Here is a 19,732-nt window from a genome sequence, read left to right as displayed (position 1 = left end):
AATAAACAAACAAGAGAACCTAACAAATATAAGGAGATATCACATTGTGGTTTTGATTTGAATTTTCTTGTGCATGAAACATTCTCCAGGATAGCTCACATGTTAGCTTATAAAATAAATCTTAACAAATTTAAGAAGACTGAATTCATACTGATTATCTTCTCCGACTACAATAGAATAAAACTAGAAATCAAGAAAAGAATGAAAACTAAAAAATTTAAAAATATGTGAAAATTAAACACACACACCTGAGCAACCAATGCTTAAAATAAATTAAAAGAGAAATTAGAAAACATCTAGAGACAACACACACACACACACACACACACACACACACACACACACAACATACCAAACTTATAGGATTCAGAAAAAGCAATACCAAGAGGAAAGTTTATAGCAATAAACACCTACATTAACAAAAAAGATCTCAAATAAAGAACCTAACATTATACCTCCAAGAACCAGGAAAAGAGGGTCAAACTCAACCCAAAGTTAGAAGAAGGAAGAAAGGAAAGACAATTGTAGCAAAAAAAACTTTTAATAGAGAATAAATAAACAAGTTTTAAAATCAACAAAACTTGACTTTTTTGAGAAAAAAATGAAAAACCTTCAGCTTATAAAATAAGTCTTAACAAATTTAAGAAGACTCAAATCATACTGATTATCTTCTCTAATATAAACCTTTATATTAGACTTATAAAGTAATATTAGAAATAAAAAATGAATCATTGCAACTGATTTCATAGAAATAAGATTATAAAGGACTATTGTGAACAATTACATGCCAACAAACTGGATAACAAGAAATGGATAAATTCCTAGAAACATACAACTTACCAAGACTAAATCATGAAGAAATAGAAAATCTGAAAAGATCTGTAACTAGTAAGGAGATTGAATTAGTCATTAAAAACCTCCCATCAAAAAAAAAAAAAAAAAAAAAGCCCAAGACCAGATGACATCCTTGGTAAATTCTACCAAATACATAAAGAATTAATTACAATCCTTAAAACTCTTCCAAAAAAATTAAAGAGGAAGGAATACCTCCAAATTCATTTTACAAGGTCAGCATTACCTTGATACTAAAGCCAGACAAAGACACCACAAAAAAGAATACAGGCCAATCTCTCTAATGAAAAATAGAAACATGAAATATGCAAAAGAAAACTGTTGACAAAAGAATAAAATACCTAAAATATAGCTAACTAGGGAGGTGACAATCTCTCCTCCTTGTAGAGATCTTCAAACCACTATAAACCACTGCTCAAATAAATCAGAGATAACAAAACAAATGGAAAACAATCCATGCTTTTAATAAGAATCAATGTCATTAAAATGGCCATACTGCCCAAAGCAATTTATAGATTCAATGCTGTCCCCATTAAACTACCATTGACATTTTCACAGAACTAGAGAAAACTATTTTAAAATTCATATGGAACCAAAAAAGAGCCTGAATAGCCAAGGCATTCCTAAGCAAAAAGAACAAAGCTGGAGGCATCATGCTACCCGACTTCAAACCATACTGCAGAATTACAGTAATCAAAACAGCAAGGTACTAGTACAAAAACAGACACATAGACAAATGGAACAGAATAGAGAACCCAAAAATAAGACTGCACACCTACAATTATCTGATCTTCGACAAACCTGACAAAAACAAGCAATGGGGAAAGGATTCCATATTCAATAAATGGTGTTGTGATAACTGGCTAGCCATATCCAGAAGACTGAAACTGGACCCCTTCCTTACACCATATGTAAAAATTCACTCAAGATGTATTAAAGAGACTTAAATGTAAAACAAAACTATAAAACCCTGGAAGACAACCTAGGCAATATCACTCAGGACATAGGCACAGGCAAAAATTTCATGATGAAGACATCAAAAGCAATTGCAACAAAAGCAAAAATTGACAAGTGGGATCTAATTAAACTAAAGGCCTTCTGTGCAAAAGGAACTATCAACAGAGTAAAGAGACAACCTAAAAAATGGGAGAAAATTTTTGCAAGCTATACATCCAACAAAGGTCTAATATCTAGCATCTATAAAGGACTTAAATTTAAAAGAAAAAAAATTAAACCCATAAAAAAGTGGGCAAAGGACATAAACATATACTTTTCAAAAGAAGACATAAATGTGGCCAACAATCATGTGAAAAAATACTCAATATCACTGATCATTAGAGAAATGCAAATCAAAATCACAATGAGATACCATCTCAACCAGTTATAATGATTATCATTAAAAAGGCAAAAAATAACAGATACTGGCAAGGTTGTGGAGAAAAAGGAACACTTATACACTGTTGGTGTATTAGTTCAACCACTGGGGAAGACAGTGTAATGATTCCTCAAAGTCCTAAAGACAGAAATGTCATTCAACCCAGCAATCCCATTGCTGGGGTCCATGGCTGGGAGACCTGAAGACAGACCTCATCAGAGGACTCTTTGTAGACATTCTCTAGCACTGGCCCAGAACCAGGTAGCCCCACTGGGTGGCTAGACCCAAAAGACTAATATTAATCACTGCACTCTGGCTTGCAGGAAGCTGCATCCCTAGGGGAAGGGGAAGTGCACCACATCAAGGGATCACCCCATGAGACAAAAAAATCTGAACAGCTATCCTTGAGTTCCAGATTTTTCCACTGAAATAGTCTACCCAAATGAGAAGGAATCAAAAACTAATTCTGGTAATATGACAAAACAACGTTCTATAACACCCCCAAAAGACCACACTAGCTTCCCAAAAATGGCTTCAAAACAAGAAGAAATCTCTGAATTGCCATAAGGAATTCAGAGGTTGATTATTAAGTTACTCAAGGAGATGCCAGAGAAAGGTGAAAACCAACTTAAAGAAATTTAAAAAGCAATACAGGACATGGATTAAAAATGCTCCAGAGGAACAGATATCATAAAGAGAAAACAATCACAACCTCTGGAAATGAAAAACACACCTAGAGAAATTCAAAATGCACTGGAAAGTTCCAACAATAGAATCAAACAAAGGAAGAAAGCACTTCAGAGCTCAAAGACAAGGCTTTCAAATTGGCCTAATCAGACAAAGACCAAGAAAAACATTTTTTTTAAATGAACAAAGCCTCCAAGAAATGCGGGACTGTGTTAATCCTCCAAACCTAAGAATAATTGGTGTTCCTGAGCGAGAAGTGAAATCTAAAAGTTTGGAAGAAGTATTTGAGGGAATACTTGAGGAAAACTTCCCTGGCCTCACTAGAAGTCTAGACATCCAAATACAAGAAGCTCAAAGAACATCTGGGAAATTTATCACAAAAAGATCATCACCCAGGCACATAGTCATCAGGTTATCTAAAGTCAAGACAAAGGAAAGGCTCTTAAGAGCTGTGAGGCAAAAGCATCAGGTAACCTATAAAGGAAAACCTATCACATTAACATCAGATTTCTCATCAGAAACCCTACAATCCAAAAGGGATTAGGGTTCTATCTTCAGCCTCCTCAAGCAAAACAATTGCCAGCCAAGAATTGTGTCTCCAGCGAAACTAAAGTTCACAAATGAAGGAGAGATAAAGTCTATTTCAGACAAACAGATGCTGAGAGAATTCACCACTAACAAGCCAGCACTACAAGAAATACTAAAAGGAGTTCTAAATCTTGAAACAAAACCTAAAACACACCAAAATAGAACCTCCATAAAGCATAAATCTCACAGGGCCTATGAAACAACAACAGAATGGGGGAAAAAATGGGTATTCTATTTAGGCAACAACTAGCACAATGAATAAAACAGTACCTCACATCTGAATACTAACATTGAATGTAATTGGCATAAATATTCCACTTAAAAGATACAGAATGGCAGAATAAATAACAATCCACAAACCAAGTCTCTGCTGTCTTCAAGAGACTCACCTAATGCATAAGGACTCACATAAACTTAAGGTAAAGGGGAAGAAAAAGATATTCCATGCTATGGAAATCAAAAGCAAGTAGGAGTAGCTATTCTTATATCAGGCAAAACAGACTTTAAAGCAACAACAGTTTAAAAAAACAAAGAGGGACACGACTTATCAAAACTTCTGTGACACAGCAAAAGTGGTACTAAGAGGAAGGTTCATAGCATTAAATGCCTACATCGAAAAGTCTGAAAGAGTGCAAAGAGACAATCTAAGGTCACACCTCAAGGAACTAGAGAAAGAAGAACAAACCAAAACCAAAATCAGCAGAAGGAAAGAAATAACAAAGATCAGAGCAGAATTAAATAAAATTGAAAAATGTTATTTATTAAATAAAATTGAAAAAATATATATAAAATACAAGTAAAACAAAAGGCTGGTTTTTTGAAAAGATAAATAAAATTGATAGTACACTAGCAAGATTAACCAAGAAAAGAAGAGGGAAGATACAAATAAGCTGAATTAGAAATGAAACAGAAGATACTACAACTGATACCACAGAAATACAAAAGATCATTGAAGCCTACTATGAGCACCTTTACACACACAAACTAGAAAATTTACAGGGGATGGATACATTCCTGGAAATATACACCCTTTTAGATTAAATCAGGAAGAAACAGAAACTCTGATACACCAATAACAAGTAGCAAGATTGAAACAGAAATTTTTTAAATGCCAACAAAAAAAAGTCCAGGACCAGATGGATTCACAACTGAATTCTATCAGACATTCAGAGAATTGCTACCAATCTTACTGAAACTATCCCAAAAGATAGGGAAAGAAAGAAGCCTCCATATATCATCATATGAAGCCAGTATCATCATAATACCAAAAGCAGGAAAGAACATAACCAAAAATGAAAACTACAGACCAATATCTCTGATGAATATAGATGCAAAAATTCTCAACAAAATACTAGCTAACCAAATCCAACAGCATATCAAAAAGATAATATACCATGATCAAGTAGGCTTCATACCAGGGATGCAGGGATGGTTTAACATACACAATAAATGAAATACATCACAAAACAAAATTAAAACAAAATCATATGATCATTTCAATAGATGCAGAGAAAGCATTTGACAAAATCCAACACCCCTTTATGATTAAAACTCTCAGAAGAATTGGCATAGAAGGGACATACCTCAATGTATGAAAAACCATCTGACCAGGCACGATGGCTCATGTCTGTAATTCCAGCACTTTGGGAGGCCAAGGCAGGTGGATCATGAGGTCAGGAGATCAAGACCATCGTGGCTAACACGGTGAAACCCCATCTCTACCGAAAATACAAAAACAAAATTAGCCAGGCGTGGTGCTGGGCACCTGTAGTCCCAGCTACTAAGGAGGCTAGGTGGGAGAATGACGTGAACCCAGGAGGTGGAGCTTTCAGTGAGCCGAGATTGTGCCACTGCACTCCAGCCTGGGTGACAGAGCAAGACTCCATCTCAAAAAAAAAAAAAAAAAGAAAAAATCTGCAACAAATACACAGCCAACATAATACTGAACAGGGAAAAGTTGAAAGCATTCCCCTTGAGAACTGGAACAAGACAAGGATACCCGCTTTTGCCTCTTCTATTCAACATAGCAATGGAAGGTCTAGCCAGAGCAATCAGACAGAAAGGAAATAAAGAGCATCCACATTAATAAAGAGGAAGTTAAACTGTCACTGTTTGCTGACGATATGATTGTATACCTAGAAAACCCTAAAGACTCATCCAAAAAGCTCCTCGATCTGAGAAATGAATTCAGTAAAGTTTCAGGATACAAAATCAATGTACACAAATCAATAGTACTGCTCTACACCAAAAATGACCAAGCTGAGAAGCAAATAAAGAACTCAACCCCTTTTAGAACAGCTGCAAAAATAAGATAAAACACTTAGGAATATACCTAACCAAGAAGGTGGAAGATCTCTACAAGGAAGACTAAAAAACACTGCTGAAAGAAATCATACATGACACAAATGGAAACACATCCCATGCTCATGGGTGGATAGAATCAATATTATCATAGATGTCATTAAAAATGACCATACTGCCAAAAGCAAGCTACAAATTCAATACAATTTCCAACAAAATATCACCATCATTCTTCATAGAACTAGAAAAAGTTATCCTAAAATTCATATGGAACCAAAAAAAGAGCCTGCACAGCCAAAGCAAGACTAAGCAAAAAGAACAAATCTGAAGGCATCACAGTATCCAACATCAAACTATACAACAAGGCTATAGTTATCAAAACAGCATGATACTGGTACAAAAATAGGCATGTAGACCAATGGGACAGAACAGAGAACCCAGAAATAATACCAAATACTTACAGCCAACTGATCTTTGACAAAGCAAACAAAAACACGAAGTGGAGAAAGGACGCCCTATTCAACAAATGGTGCTGAGATAATTGGCAAGCCACATGGAGAGGAATGAAGCTGGATCTTTATCTCTTACCTTAAGCAAAAATCAACTCAAGACGGATCAAAAACTTAAATCAAAGACCTGAAATTATAAAAATTCTAGAAGATAACATCAGTAAAACTCTTCTAGACATTGGCGTAGGCAGAGTTCATGACAAAGAACCCGAAAGCAATTGTAACAAAAACAAAGATAAATAGATGGGACCTAATTAAAGGAAAAAGCTTCTGCACAGCAAAAGAAATAATCAGCAGAGTAAAGAGACAACCCACAGAGTGGTAGAAAATGTTTGTAAACTATGCATCTGTCTAAGTACTAATATCCAGAATCTACAAGGAATTCAAACAGATCAGCAAGAAAAAAATAATAATCCTATCAAAAGTGGGCAATGAATATTAACAGAATTCTTAAAAGAAGATATCCAAATAGCCAACAAACATATGAAAAAATGCTCATTAACACTAATTATCAGGGAAATGCAAATCAAAACCACAATGAGACACCACCTTACTCCTGCAAGAATGACCATAAGTTAAAAATCAAAAAATAACAGATGTTGATGTGAATGTGGTGAAAGGGGGACACTTTTACACTGCTGGTGGGAACGTAAACTAGTATAGCCATTATGGAAAACAATGTGGAGATTCCTTAAACAACTAAAAGTGGAGCTACCATTTGATCCACCAATCCCATTACTGGGTATCTGCCCAGAGAGGAAAAGAAGTCATTATATGAAAAAGCCAATTACACACGTATGTTTATAGCAGCACAATTCACAGTTGCAAAAATATGGAACCTTCCTAAATGCCCATCAACCAACCAGTGGATAAAGAAAATGTGGTATATACATACCATGTAATACTACTCAGCCATAAAAAGGAATGAAATAATGGCATTTGCAGCAACCTGGATGGAGACCATTATTCTAAGTGAAGTAACACGGGAATGGAAAACCAAACATCGTATATTCTCAATTATAAGCGGGAGCTAAGCTATGAGAACGCAAAGACATAAGAATGATATAATGGACTTTGGGAACTCAGGGGGAAGGGTAGAAACGGGGTAAGAGACAAAAGACTACACATTGGGTACAGAGGACACTGCTCAGGTGATGGTGTACCAAAATCTCAGAAATCACCACTAAAGAACTTTTCTATGCATCCAAAAACCACCTGTTCTGCCAAAACCATTAAAATAAAATAAAATTTTAAAATTCATTCAAGGATTATGTAATTATAGATTTATAGAGAAGGCTAGACATTTAATGAACTTAAAATAATTAGGAAATAAAAATAGTGTTTAAAAAATCTATTTGAAGTAGAAAACAATGATTTATAATAATTCCATGCCCATTAACTGCACCAGATCTACTAAGGTCAAGGATTCCAGCTACACAATGGTCAAAACATTTGTTTGATGTTTTTTGTCTTCCAAAAGTTTCTAGGAACAATATTCCTTTTCAATTATTCAAGTCACCCTGGTGCCCATTGTAATCAAACCAGTGTAAACACATAAATTTGAAAATTAATCTCTCTGTCTTTTCAAAATAGGGTACTGTACGGGCCTAGAAAGTAAGAGATTTCTGGAATTCCCAATTTGCAAGCAGGTATAAACCCTGAGAAATATTTTCTTCCTTGCTAAACCAGAAGAGATCTACCTGAAAAGAAATAATGTTTTGTTAGGTTTTTTTTTTTATTTGTATTTTTTAAATTATGCTGTTGCAGTTGGGTCACCACCAATGGAATGTACATTCTGACCTGGTCATCAGTGATGTTATTCATTTGTACCAGGACTAACTACTCCAACCTGGCTGCCCACATACCCTAATCCCCACTGGGCCAGCCAAACCTCATTCTCATTCTCTACTGAACTGTCCTTTGTCCCTTGCAAGTTGTTTATTCTCTGAAATGTCATATACTCCAAAATATCTTTCCTCATTTTCCCCAGTTCTTAAAGTCTTAGTCTCATCCCATGCTTCTCTCAACCCCTCTCTCCTATCAGCAGTTTCCTGTTTTGAACAAACCAATTAGCTAAACTAATTTAATCTAACAGCTAACATTTTAAATTGACTATTAATACAAATGATTTCATGAACTGATACAGCGTAAGGAATTATGGGAGTATAGGGGCTATCCCAGTACCATTCCACATACCCTCTAGACCAAGTCCAGTCATTCCCCTATCACCACCAGCTCCTCCCCCTGGCCAACAGCAAATATTTAGGAGGTTAACTAAGACATAGAATGTATTCAACTCTATGGTCAACTCTATGGGTCAGAGATAAATTGTTGGTATTGTTATTGGACCTGGCATCAGGGTCACTTCAGCTTTATGCTTCAGTTCCTTGCTACACAAGTTTGGTGCACAGACCAGCAGCATCAGCATCTCCAGGGAGCTTGTTAGATGTGCAGAATATCTGGGTGCCACCTCAGGTCCATTAAATCTCCAAGGATTTGCAGATGCAGTAAAGTTTGAGAAGCTGCTGTAATTTACAAAGCTAAATATCCCTAGCAAGTTTTTAACACATACTATGTGGTTGCACTAAATGTTTAAGTTGATATCCTGCTCTTTTTATTAGTAGGAAACGTGGATATCTTCAGAGCACCTTTGGTCCTATCTGGTCCATATGAAGTAATGGAAGAAGAATGTTCTGGCAGCAGAAACAATGGAGGCTGGAGGCAAGCTTTGCTCTGTTACCCCCATCTGTTGGCAGCAGCTTTCAGACTACAAAAGTGAACTTTCTGGTTTCACCCTTCACATCATGTTATAGTCATTAACAGCAGAATGATATCTGGACTCCATAGAGGCACAGTATCAACACCTTGGCTATGTATTATGATACAAACACAAAACCAAACCTAAGGGATGTTCCATATAATTGCTCCAAATGAAAAAAAAAAAAAAATGCCCAGGCATAATTCTTTGCTGGGCAATTCTATTACAAAGACATATAGAAAAATCTTGTTCTCCATAGCAACTGTCCAATAATTTTTTCATGTTTATTTTATACTTTGGGATGTAAAAAACAGGATAGAGGTGTAGAACGAATGTATTGGTGATACCGATAAGCCAGCCATATCACCTAGAATGAAAGAATTGTGACCATTGATAAGTAATCAAATTAAGTATCCTGTTTGATTCATGTCCACAGGAATGCAATTCATTAAATTATAGTGGTTATGTAGCCCCATGAAAGTTGGTGCCATGCCATCACCCAGGGTTCTAGTCTTCTGGCTCACATTTGGTAACAAAGGAAGAGAATTTCTGTAATTCCATCAGCAAAACCTAGTGGAAAAATTGCAAGTTTTCTGCCTAAAATTCTCCCAGCCAACCTAAATACAGAATAGCATGCAATATGTATCTCTGCATAATTTTTAAAGACCAGAAAAGGTGTTGTAATGGAGTTACAAGGGAGATCAAGAGACATTTACAATTATAACAAAACTCAACCATTGTGGAAGACAACGTGGCAATTCCTCAAGGGTCTAGAACCAGAAATACTATTTGACCCAGCAATCCCATTACTGGGTATATATCCGAAGGATTATAAATCATTCTACTATAAAGACACATGCACACATATGTGTATTGCAGCACTATTTACAATAGCAAAGACTAGGAACCAACCCAAATGTCCACCAATAATATAATGGGTAAAGAAAATGTGGCACATATACACCATGGAATACTATGCAGCCATAAAAAAGAATGAGTCCATGTCCTTTGCAGGGACATGGATGAAGCTGGAAGCCATCATTCTCAGCAAACTAACACAGGAACAGAAAACCAAACACCGCATGTTCCACTCATAAGTGGGAGTTGAACAATGAGAACACATGGACACAGGGAGGGGAACATCACACACCAGGGCTTGTCAAGGAGTTGGGGGCAAGGGGACAGGGAGCATTAGGGCAAATATCTAATGCATGCAGGGCTTAAAACCTACATGGCGGGTTGATAGGTGTAGCAAACCACCATAGCACACATATACCTATGTAACAAACCTGCATGTTCAGCATATGTATCCCAGAACTTAAAGTAAAATAAAATGAAAAATTATAACAAAACACATTCTAGTCTAGCAAAAACAGTAGCCTGGTCAAGGCTACGTCATAATAAAATATTTTGCCATCATCTCCCATGTACTGAGCACCTTTTCTTCCTCTGGGTTTTCTCATTCAAAATGTGAATGTTATATGTGGGATTTTTTTCAAAAATTTCCACATTGGCTTTTCCCCACTGGTTTTGGTGGCCTCATTAAATTAAGAGAAAACAACTGCTTTCTCTTAAAAGAAAGAAATAAGAATGTGTATCAACGTTCAACCTGTACGTGTATCTATCAACCCACGCTTAAGTACCTACAACTAACAATATCAAGAAAGGTGCACAGAAAAAAAAATCAGACACCAGAGCCCATGAAAACTTGGTATATATAATGTTTGGTTTTCATAAAAATTTGTCTTTCTAATTATCCTAACTCTAGCCCATAGTTACTTTTTCTACAGCTCTTATAGTGGAACACATACCTTAGGTTACTATAAGTGTTAAGATATTCACTGGGCAAGAATTATGTCTTTTAAATTTTTCCTACTGCATAAGTTAAGAGTTTGGTAAAGTGCACACAAAAGCAGTCAACGAGCACTGGTTTTTGAAAGATGCATGAAACTCTCATAATTTTTTGAGGCATGAATTTAAAAGGAAGTTCTTTGTATGAAGACAGAAGGTTAAGTGTGTGTAAAAGAGTAGAAATGCTATTGCTCATTGAACACTACGATCAGCCCATGTAATTCAACTGTATTTATATGTATCAAGGACACTGAAAGCAAATTCTTGGCCTGAGTTGCTTGAGGTCCTGGACCTTCGGGGCACCCATCCAGAAGGAAGAACTTGTCCTGCCCCTTATCCTTGTTGACTTTGACCTAATCAGGGAAGGTGCTGACCCTCTCACTGGGCTTGTAGGCAAATTTCCACCTGTACTCATCATACGCACTTGTCAACTACTCTGAAAATATGGAGAGAGATAGAGACAGAGAGGAAAAGAGAGCAGTAGATAGAGGGAATAGCCCCTACCTCCCACACTACTTACCAATATAGTTTAAGAGATTTAGCTCAAGCTGTACTATCTTTATTAATGCCATCAAGAAATTTCTATCTCAAGCCGCCTTTATCTTCATAGTTTTTTCCTTAACTACAATATCTTTTTTTGTTTTTTACACATGCCAGTTGAGCTTGGTTTATTTAGCATTCTCAGGAAAATGTACACTACAATACTACAGAAGACACTGAACTTCCTAGAAAGTGCTGTTCAATTCTGATTCTTCATTTTTCCTAATAAGCTGTCTTACTCAGTTGCAAGAAAAACAGTGGGTAGGGTAAACAATCTTTAATTTAACCACTTCTCTGAATTTTGAAAATGATTTTAAATTATTCCCTGCTAATTTGGGGGAAAATTTTTAAGTAAGGTACTAAAGAACTTCTAAAACTCACCCAGCAGTGAATTTTCAAAATAAGAGAATCACAGATCCACTACCAACTTCACAGTAGATGTGTATAAGTTCTTCCCAGAAGGTTGACTACCTCTGGTATTGTTAAATCAGGAGGGGACAGCCCACAACTCTCCCTTTGGCAGCAAGCACCTACACATAGTCATCAGTACAAAAAAGGGAAAAATGAAAACATCCTCTGTTTTGCCAAAAGATTGTCTCAGTGTCTCCTCCATCCAGGGACCCCCTATGTCTTCTCGAGTCCAGGCCCCTGCTGCTTAATTCTTTAGTATGGAGAATTCTTGCTAGTGTATAGCTTTTTCTAGGGACTTGACCTTTTCCTTTCTAACTAATGACACCCAACACCACCTTACTCTGTGAATTAAGTGTCCTTCCTTTAGTCTGTCTAAGCCAAACATACCCTCCATGCCCTCTCTGCCAATTCATCCTCTTTGTTCTTTTTAACTTAATCATTCCTGCTCTCCTACTGCCCCAGAGTGTCAGCATGCCATGAATTTGTACTCTATGAGAACTAGCTCTTCCCATACAAAAGACATTGCATGCTTTTCAGAATCAATCACACACAAATTATTTAAAGAGTCTATGTAAATACACACTCCAATATTAATGGAAAAGTGGTGTCACTGCTGAGACTTCTCCAAAGACAAATTTGTAGTGAAAAGCTTTAAAAGGCGAGAATGAATGAAAAAGTTTTTCCTATATTAGGCTCATCTGTTTGGCCACAGAGAGGTTGAGACTCAGCTGTGAAACAGGCCATCAGGTAGTGAACACTCCACTTTCTTTTCAAGTCCATTTCTGTGGCCACCAACGACTGCATAATGCCTACAGAAGGTTAAGCCGCGTCACTGAGATTGGCACCGCGCCCATTGTCTGCTCCACTTGCAAATACCTTCTTAAACCACCTTATGTGAGCAGTTCTGTTCTCAGGCTACTCTAGCACAGCTGTAGCCAGCTGCACTCAGCCTTCAGCCCAGCAATGGATTATATACCAGATGATTCTTGTCCATTGAAAATACTGGAAACAACAAGGAATACATCACACTGCTGAGAAATTGGATCCACCCAGAGAGACCAAAGGAAAGCTATGACATTTGAGGAACAGGCAAACATTTCTCCTGCAAGCATTTACTGAAGCAGGTATTTAGGAGGAAACTAATCCGTCAGATTCCCAGACACACATTTATTTTCTAGATCCTTTGTTTTTAATTTTGTTTCTTTCTGGTTGAGTTTGGGAGGTGGGGGGAGTTAGCAGAAGGAAAAACTCCTCATACTTTACCCCGTATGTTTTCTTTTCTTCTCTGTTGAAGACTATAAAAACAAGTTTGGATACTCCACTGGAATGCTGTCACAGTTCTGAATTCGGAAACTGATATTACCATGTCCATAAAGGACAAAGAACGGAGGTTCCACATGGTGTGATGAGTAACGCTTTTTAAAACTCAGAAAACTGACCAACGTGTGAGAATTAACTTGATCTAGCCAAATATTTCTGGGTATGAGAAGAGACAATGATAATTAGAATTGCTACTTGTAGATAGGTAGTTTAAACTACACACAGTAGCTGGATGTCTTCAAGGTAAAAGCAACTGAAGAGCATTAGTGTTCAAGTATCATTAATCTCTCCAAAACGTTTCTTGGCAAAGGGTTCTGACGGCCTTCACTGAGTTTCTGTCATTCTTCCCCTCCTTCTGTTCTGTGTCTTCCCACACTCAGTGATTGGAACATGTGAATCATTTTTAAATTGTGTGAGGGAAGAAACCAAGAAAAAAAAATAATTGAAGAACAGGGCAACTCTATAGTAGTAATAAATATTTAACTTGAAAAATGCCTAAGAATAAATATCATCTACATAGGCATAGACAAGACTGTGGCACTCCTCTTTTGTTCACATGTAGGACCTCAGAAAAAACAACCCCAATATTTTACTATGAAAGATTATAGGTACCTCTGTTTTGATTCACTTTTTTCCAACGTACCTGACTTTAAAGTTTTCCTTTTCAAAGAGCTAAGTGAACTCCTGCATCTTGTCTCCCTTCTTGCTAATTATTTAAAGAGATGATTCAATGTCATGTTTGAAAATGTAAGAGCCTTCTATTACTAAGGGTCAATATTCAGAGCATGGCAACACAGTTTATTTCATGATACTTCTTAAAATTCTTTTCCCACTGACAAATTTGGCCCTTTCACAGAGGCAGGATCAGTGAGTTTCTGGAAGGAAAACGCGTTGGGTTTGCCAAGAGTTTCCCCTACTGGGCTGATGACACCTCCTAAAACTAGAGAGAAGAAATGCTCTGCAGGTCAGGCAGCAGGAGTTGACGTCCCAACTGTGTCTCAATTTGAAAGACTGAGTCAGGCACACAGCTTCCAGGTGCCTGAGGAATCTGAATTGTTTTGCAACATTAAAGTCATTGTGAATGAGGGGAACTGGTCATGCTGAAATGATGCTACTGTTTCTGTGGAATTTTAGTGATGCCCAGAGCAAGTTGAAAAATCCATTTGCCATTCCTTTTTTTCCTAATTTCATTCTTCACCTGCAATGTGTCTCAGGGCATTAGAAAGTGTTTTTGCAACTCAGAAACAAATTGGAAAGAATATGTTTCATTGAAAACATGCTCAGACTGGATTTAAAATTATAGACTTGTAAGACTTGGGACAGAGAGAAGAATGAAAGTTATCTGTGGCAGAAACTGCAATAGTTGTCACTGATTATTTTTTCATTTTCTACAGTAATAGAATCCTTTAACTTTAGTTGGGTATTTGAAATACTCTTATTTCCTAGCCGTTTTGCACCTAGTTGTGACTATTTGTCTAAATTCTGGATGCAAATGGAAGTAATACATGCAACCTATGCCAAATAACCTTAAAGGGAGAGAGTAGGCTCATCATCTTTCTTCTTCGTGCCACCTGGAAAGTGATGTGATGGCTAGAGCTGAAGCAACTTTCTTGGACCTTGATGTTATCTTAAAAATAGAGGCCTTATGTAGTAAAACCCCAAGCCAGGAGGCACCTAGATCCTTGAGGCTTTGCTCCACAAAGCCTTGATTACTTGCATTGTATTTCTTTCCTCCAGGCATAAAATAAAAGAGAAATAAGTGATCTCATTTTAAATTTTAGCGTTACTTGCAACCAGCTTTTCTCCTGATATATCATCCAACACGTTTTTTACCTTGCCTTTGCTTGAAATGTTTCCAGATGTGGTTTGTTTTGTTTTGTTTTCCAAATATCTCTAAAGCTTTTAACTTAAAAAAAAAAATCTACAGCTACTACTGATATTAAAGCTTCCAGCATGTTTATTTCCAGGCAGAAGAAAACTAAGAAGTTTTTTCCTCTCCCTTGTTTTGCCATTTACTCTCCTGTTCTCCACATCCTACTTCTCTCACCCAGTGCATAGCCCCCTGGAGGTTTCAGCCACCTACAGAATGAATTTTTCAGCAAATAGTTACAGCACATACAAAAATTAAGTGTTTATAAAGCTTGAGAGATCTTCGGAAACACTTTTTTAAGAACGGTCATTTTAGTATAGCAAAGCCTCTGATCAATTAAGAGATAGGCACTAATAATATCTTCTAGAATCAAATTCCCAGCCTCCAAACTTACTAGGAACTTTGTAAGGAAAAAAAAATCAACCTAAATGCCTTCACCAAAACTATCCCAAAAATTTTCACTGGTGTGAGAAGATACTACTGTGAAAAGTTATTGGTGATCAAATAGTTTGTCATTTATGTGCATCACACACACACACACACACACACACACACAAGAATGCAGGTTTTAAAAGATCAGGAATAGTGTCTGGCACATGTATTTATTTGATAACTATTTGTAGAATGAATCAATGCAAAGCTTCCTAGGCTGCTATTTTTATTCATCTGCTTATGTTTTTTATCCTCCTTTTAAATCAGGATTCAGATCAGGGAGGAGAATAAGAAAGACTCAGAGGACAGGCATCAGGATAATTAAAGTAGAGAGGGCCACCTAATAAAGTACAGGATCTTCCATATTCTCCATTCAAAGGAACTCTATCAGACATGGAAAATAGGCTCTCTATTTTATATCCTCTAGGATAACATACCCAGTTAGCAGCATTTGATTATTCTAGAAAAACCCTGCTTTGGTATTATCATGCACTTGCTCTAAACCCCACACTTGGCAATCAGCCCACCATAGTACCATTATTTAATGGCAGAATAGTTGAAAAGAGTTTGGGTTTGGAAGTCAGGAAAAACTGGGATCAAAATTCCTTTTAGACTAGTTGAATAAGCGACTTTACCCCTTTTTTTTTTCCTGTTAAACAGGGATGTTAATGTTAAGTACCTCACTGAATTATTGAAGGAATTAAATAAAACACTAGCATACTGTCTGGCTAGTATGCAAGTGTACAAATGGTGGTGGTTATGGTAATGGTTACAAGTTCTCATGGTAGGTGGTCACAGGGCCCATCTGGGACCTCACTGGCTGAGGTCCTTGTGTAGATAAATAAGCATGCATCAGGCCAACTCTCCAGGTCTGTGTTTCTCATCTGACAACTAAGTGCTTGGATCAGGTCATTTCTAGGAACTTTCTGTTCAACTTTAAAGTTCAATTACTGTGTTATGATGATTCTTAAAATAATTGAGAAAAAACATTAAACACATATTTCTTTTTTTATTAATCAGAATTTAGGGGAAATAACACATTTGTGTTGGGTATTTCTCACTTGTGACTCACATGTTGGATAGCTTTTTCCAATCTAAATATGTTAAGCTTCATACTCACATTTATTAAATCATTGGGAATCCTGTGATTCATATAACTAACAGGAGGATTGAGAAAATCATTAAGCAAATGCCAAAAGAATTCACACAAAAGAATTGAGTTTGTTGTCTCACTTTTATGATTCCATGATTCTTGGAAATAGTTTTATAAATTTAATATATAATACAATTCTCTTTTGTGAAAATCATTTTACCTAAAATTTCTCACTCTTTGTCAAACATGTGAATCTATGAGCTGCATTAAATAAGTATATACACTGAGATGTTAAATACATTTTTCTCTTAGGCAAAGTATAGGATATGCTAAAGACCTGTACATTAAGGTATGACATTAATGGAAGGACAGACAGTGAACCGAACACATTTTGATTAAACTATAGCATATAGGAGTCTAAGTGACTTTTCTATCATCTATGCCAGGAAATATATCTACTAGGTTATTTTATTTTCTCCTTTGAATTAATGAGCATCCAACTTGCCCTTCGTTAAAAATGATTGAAATAGCATGGTCCACTTCTTGAAGAAGTCATGAATAAAACCGAAATCCCTGGAGTCTGTTGTCCTTGAAATACATAAAGGCTGAATGCTCAGAAGAAGTGGAAAAAAAAATAGTTCTGAATTCTTGGACAAATAAGAAGAGCTGCTTTAAGCAGGGACTAAATTGGATTGGAACATATGTTTGGATTATTCAGCCAAAGTACATAATCAAGTATAACAAAACAAAAGCTTGATACCAAACTTGTGGGGAAATTTGTTTTGTCATCCTGAAACCTTCTCCACTTTAAGCAAATCTTCCCCACCCAAAAACAAGTATCTTATCATACACTATGTTATTGGTCTTGGTCCACTGCAGTGACCATAAAGGTAAGGAATCAGTCTGCTATTTAGAGAAAATCCTGATTACATAAATGTAGTTTTCCAGTGGAGAAATTAGTCAATTTAAATGTATTTTACCTAAGTACATATCTGCTAAATACTATGTAATGTACTTGTCAAATTATTAGAAATCAGTAAGTAAGTCACGTTTCTATATATTCAACACTGAGCCAGACACGTTGAAAGACATAAAAGACAGCCCCATCATCACGATGACTGCCTAATTAAGTAAGCAGCTGTTAATATTTGGAAACCTCAAGTCAAAAAGCTTAATAAAAATGCAGTGATTTCATGTCTACCAATTCCAATTCTCAAGTTCAATTGATTCAAATCATATAATGATGAAACTAATTTATATGTTTGGAAGGACTCCAAGCCTTATTGTCACCACTCAAAATTTCTACCCACATATAGAACAAGTTTTTCTTTTCCTAGAATCACTTCTTCCTGGAAGTAGTTTCCACTTCCAAATTAAAACTGGAGCTTTATCTTCAGCCCTACTTTTCAAATCCCCCTCTTGATCTAGTTCTTGTCTCTCCCAACCTCCTGGCACATTACTTAAGTCCTTCCTCCTCCCAAATATCAGACTCTAGTTTCAAGGCAAAATTCTAACATCTTTAATAATACAGGCCAACGATACAAAGTTCATAGGCAAATGTAATTTATAACTTAGAAATTCATACACATTTCTTTTACATACACATGCATAAGCCTGCTTTCAAAATGCCAGACTTCAACATAGTATTGGGAGTTCTGGCCAGGGCAATCAGGCAAGAGAAAGAAATAAAGGTATTCAAATAGGAAGAGAGGAAGTCAAATTATCTCTGTTTGCAGATGACATGATTGCATATTTTAAAAACCCCATCGTCTGAGCCCAAAATCTTCTTAAGCTGATAAGCAATTTCAGCAAATCTCAGGATAGAAAATCAATGTGCAAAAATCATAAGCATTCCTATACACCAATAATAGACAAACCTATGGAGCCAAATCATGAGTGAACTCCCATTCACAATTGCTACAAAGAGAATAAAATGCCTAGGAATCCAACTTAAAAGGGATGTGAAGGACCTCTTCAAGGAGAACTACAAAGCACTGCTCAAGGAAATAAAAGAGAACACAAACAAATGTAAAACATTCCATACTTATGGATAGGAAGAATAAATATCATGAAAATGCCCATACTGCCCAAAGTAATTTGTAGATTCAATACTATTCCCATCAAGCTACTACTGACTTCTTCACAGAACTAGAAAAAACTACTTTAAATTTCATATGGAAGCAAAAAGAGCCCATATAGCCAAGACAATCCAAAGCAAAAAGAACAAAGCTGGAGGCATCACACTACCTGACTCCAAACTACACAAGGCTATACTCTCTCAGAAGAGAGTGACTATAATATGCTTGATCTCCCCAAAGGAGACAACATGGAAAAGGACTTCAGTTGTACCAGGAGGAATTTAATTTAGAAAGCAAGATTTCCTGACATTGTGATTGAAGGTTCAAACAGGTTACAAAACTTGTTATGAAATCTTGTCTTAGAGGTCTCAAAAAATATAACATTAACAGTTTTGAAATAAGACCTTGAAGAGCAAATGTTGATGATTTTGATTAATCCTTTTTGAGAGAGAATAGTTGATCAACGACTCTGGTAGCTAAGGGACTGGCCATGCAAAAACCAAAACAACATGGTACTGGTACCAAAACAGATATATAGACCAATAGAACAGAACAGAGGCCTCAGAAATAATACCACACATCTACAACCATCTGATCTTTGACAAACCTGACAAAAACAAGCAATGGGGAAAGGATTCCCTACTTAATCAATGGTGCTGGGAAAACTGGCTAGCCATATGCAGAAAATTGAAACTGGGCCCCTTTCTTATACTTTATACAAAATTAACTCAAGCTGGATTAAAGACTTAAGTGTAAAACTTAAAACCCTAAAACCCTAGGCAATACCATTCAGGACATAAGCATGGGCAAAGACTTCACGACTGAAAACCAAAAGCATTGCAACAAAAGACAAAATTGACAAATGGGATCTAATTAAATTAAAGAGTTTCTGCACAGCAAATAAAACTATCATCAGAGTGAGCAGGCAACCTACAGAATGGGAGAAAATGTTTGCAATCCACCCATCTGACAAAGGGCTAATATCCAGAATCTACAAGAAACTTAAACAAATTTACAAGACAAAAACAAATAACCCCATCAAAAAGTGGGTGAAGGATATGAACAGA

This window comes from Rhinopithecus bieti, unplaced genomic scaffold (assembly GCF_001698545.2).
Source record: "Rhinopithecus bieti isolate Rb0 unplaced genomic scaffold, ASM169854v2 scaffold_33326, whole genome shotgun sequence".
Lineage (NCBI taxonomy): Eukaryota > Metazoa > Chordata > Mammalia > Primates > Cercopithecidae > Rhinopithecus > Rhinopithecus bieti.
Note: the sequence above shows the minus strand (reverse complement) of the source record.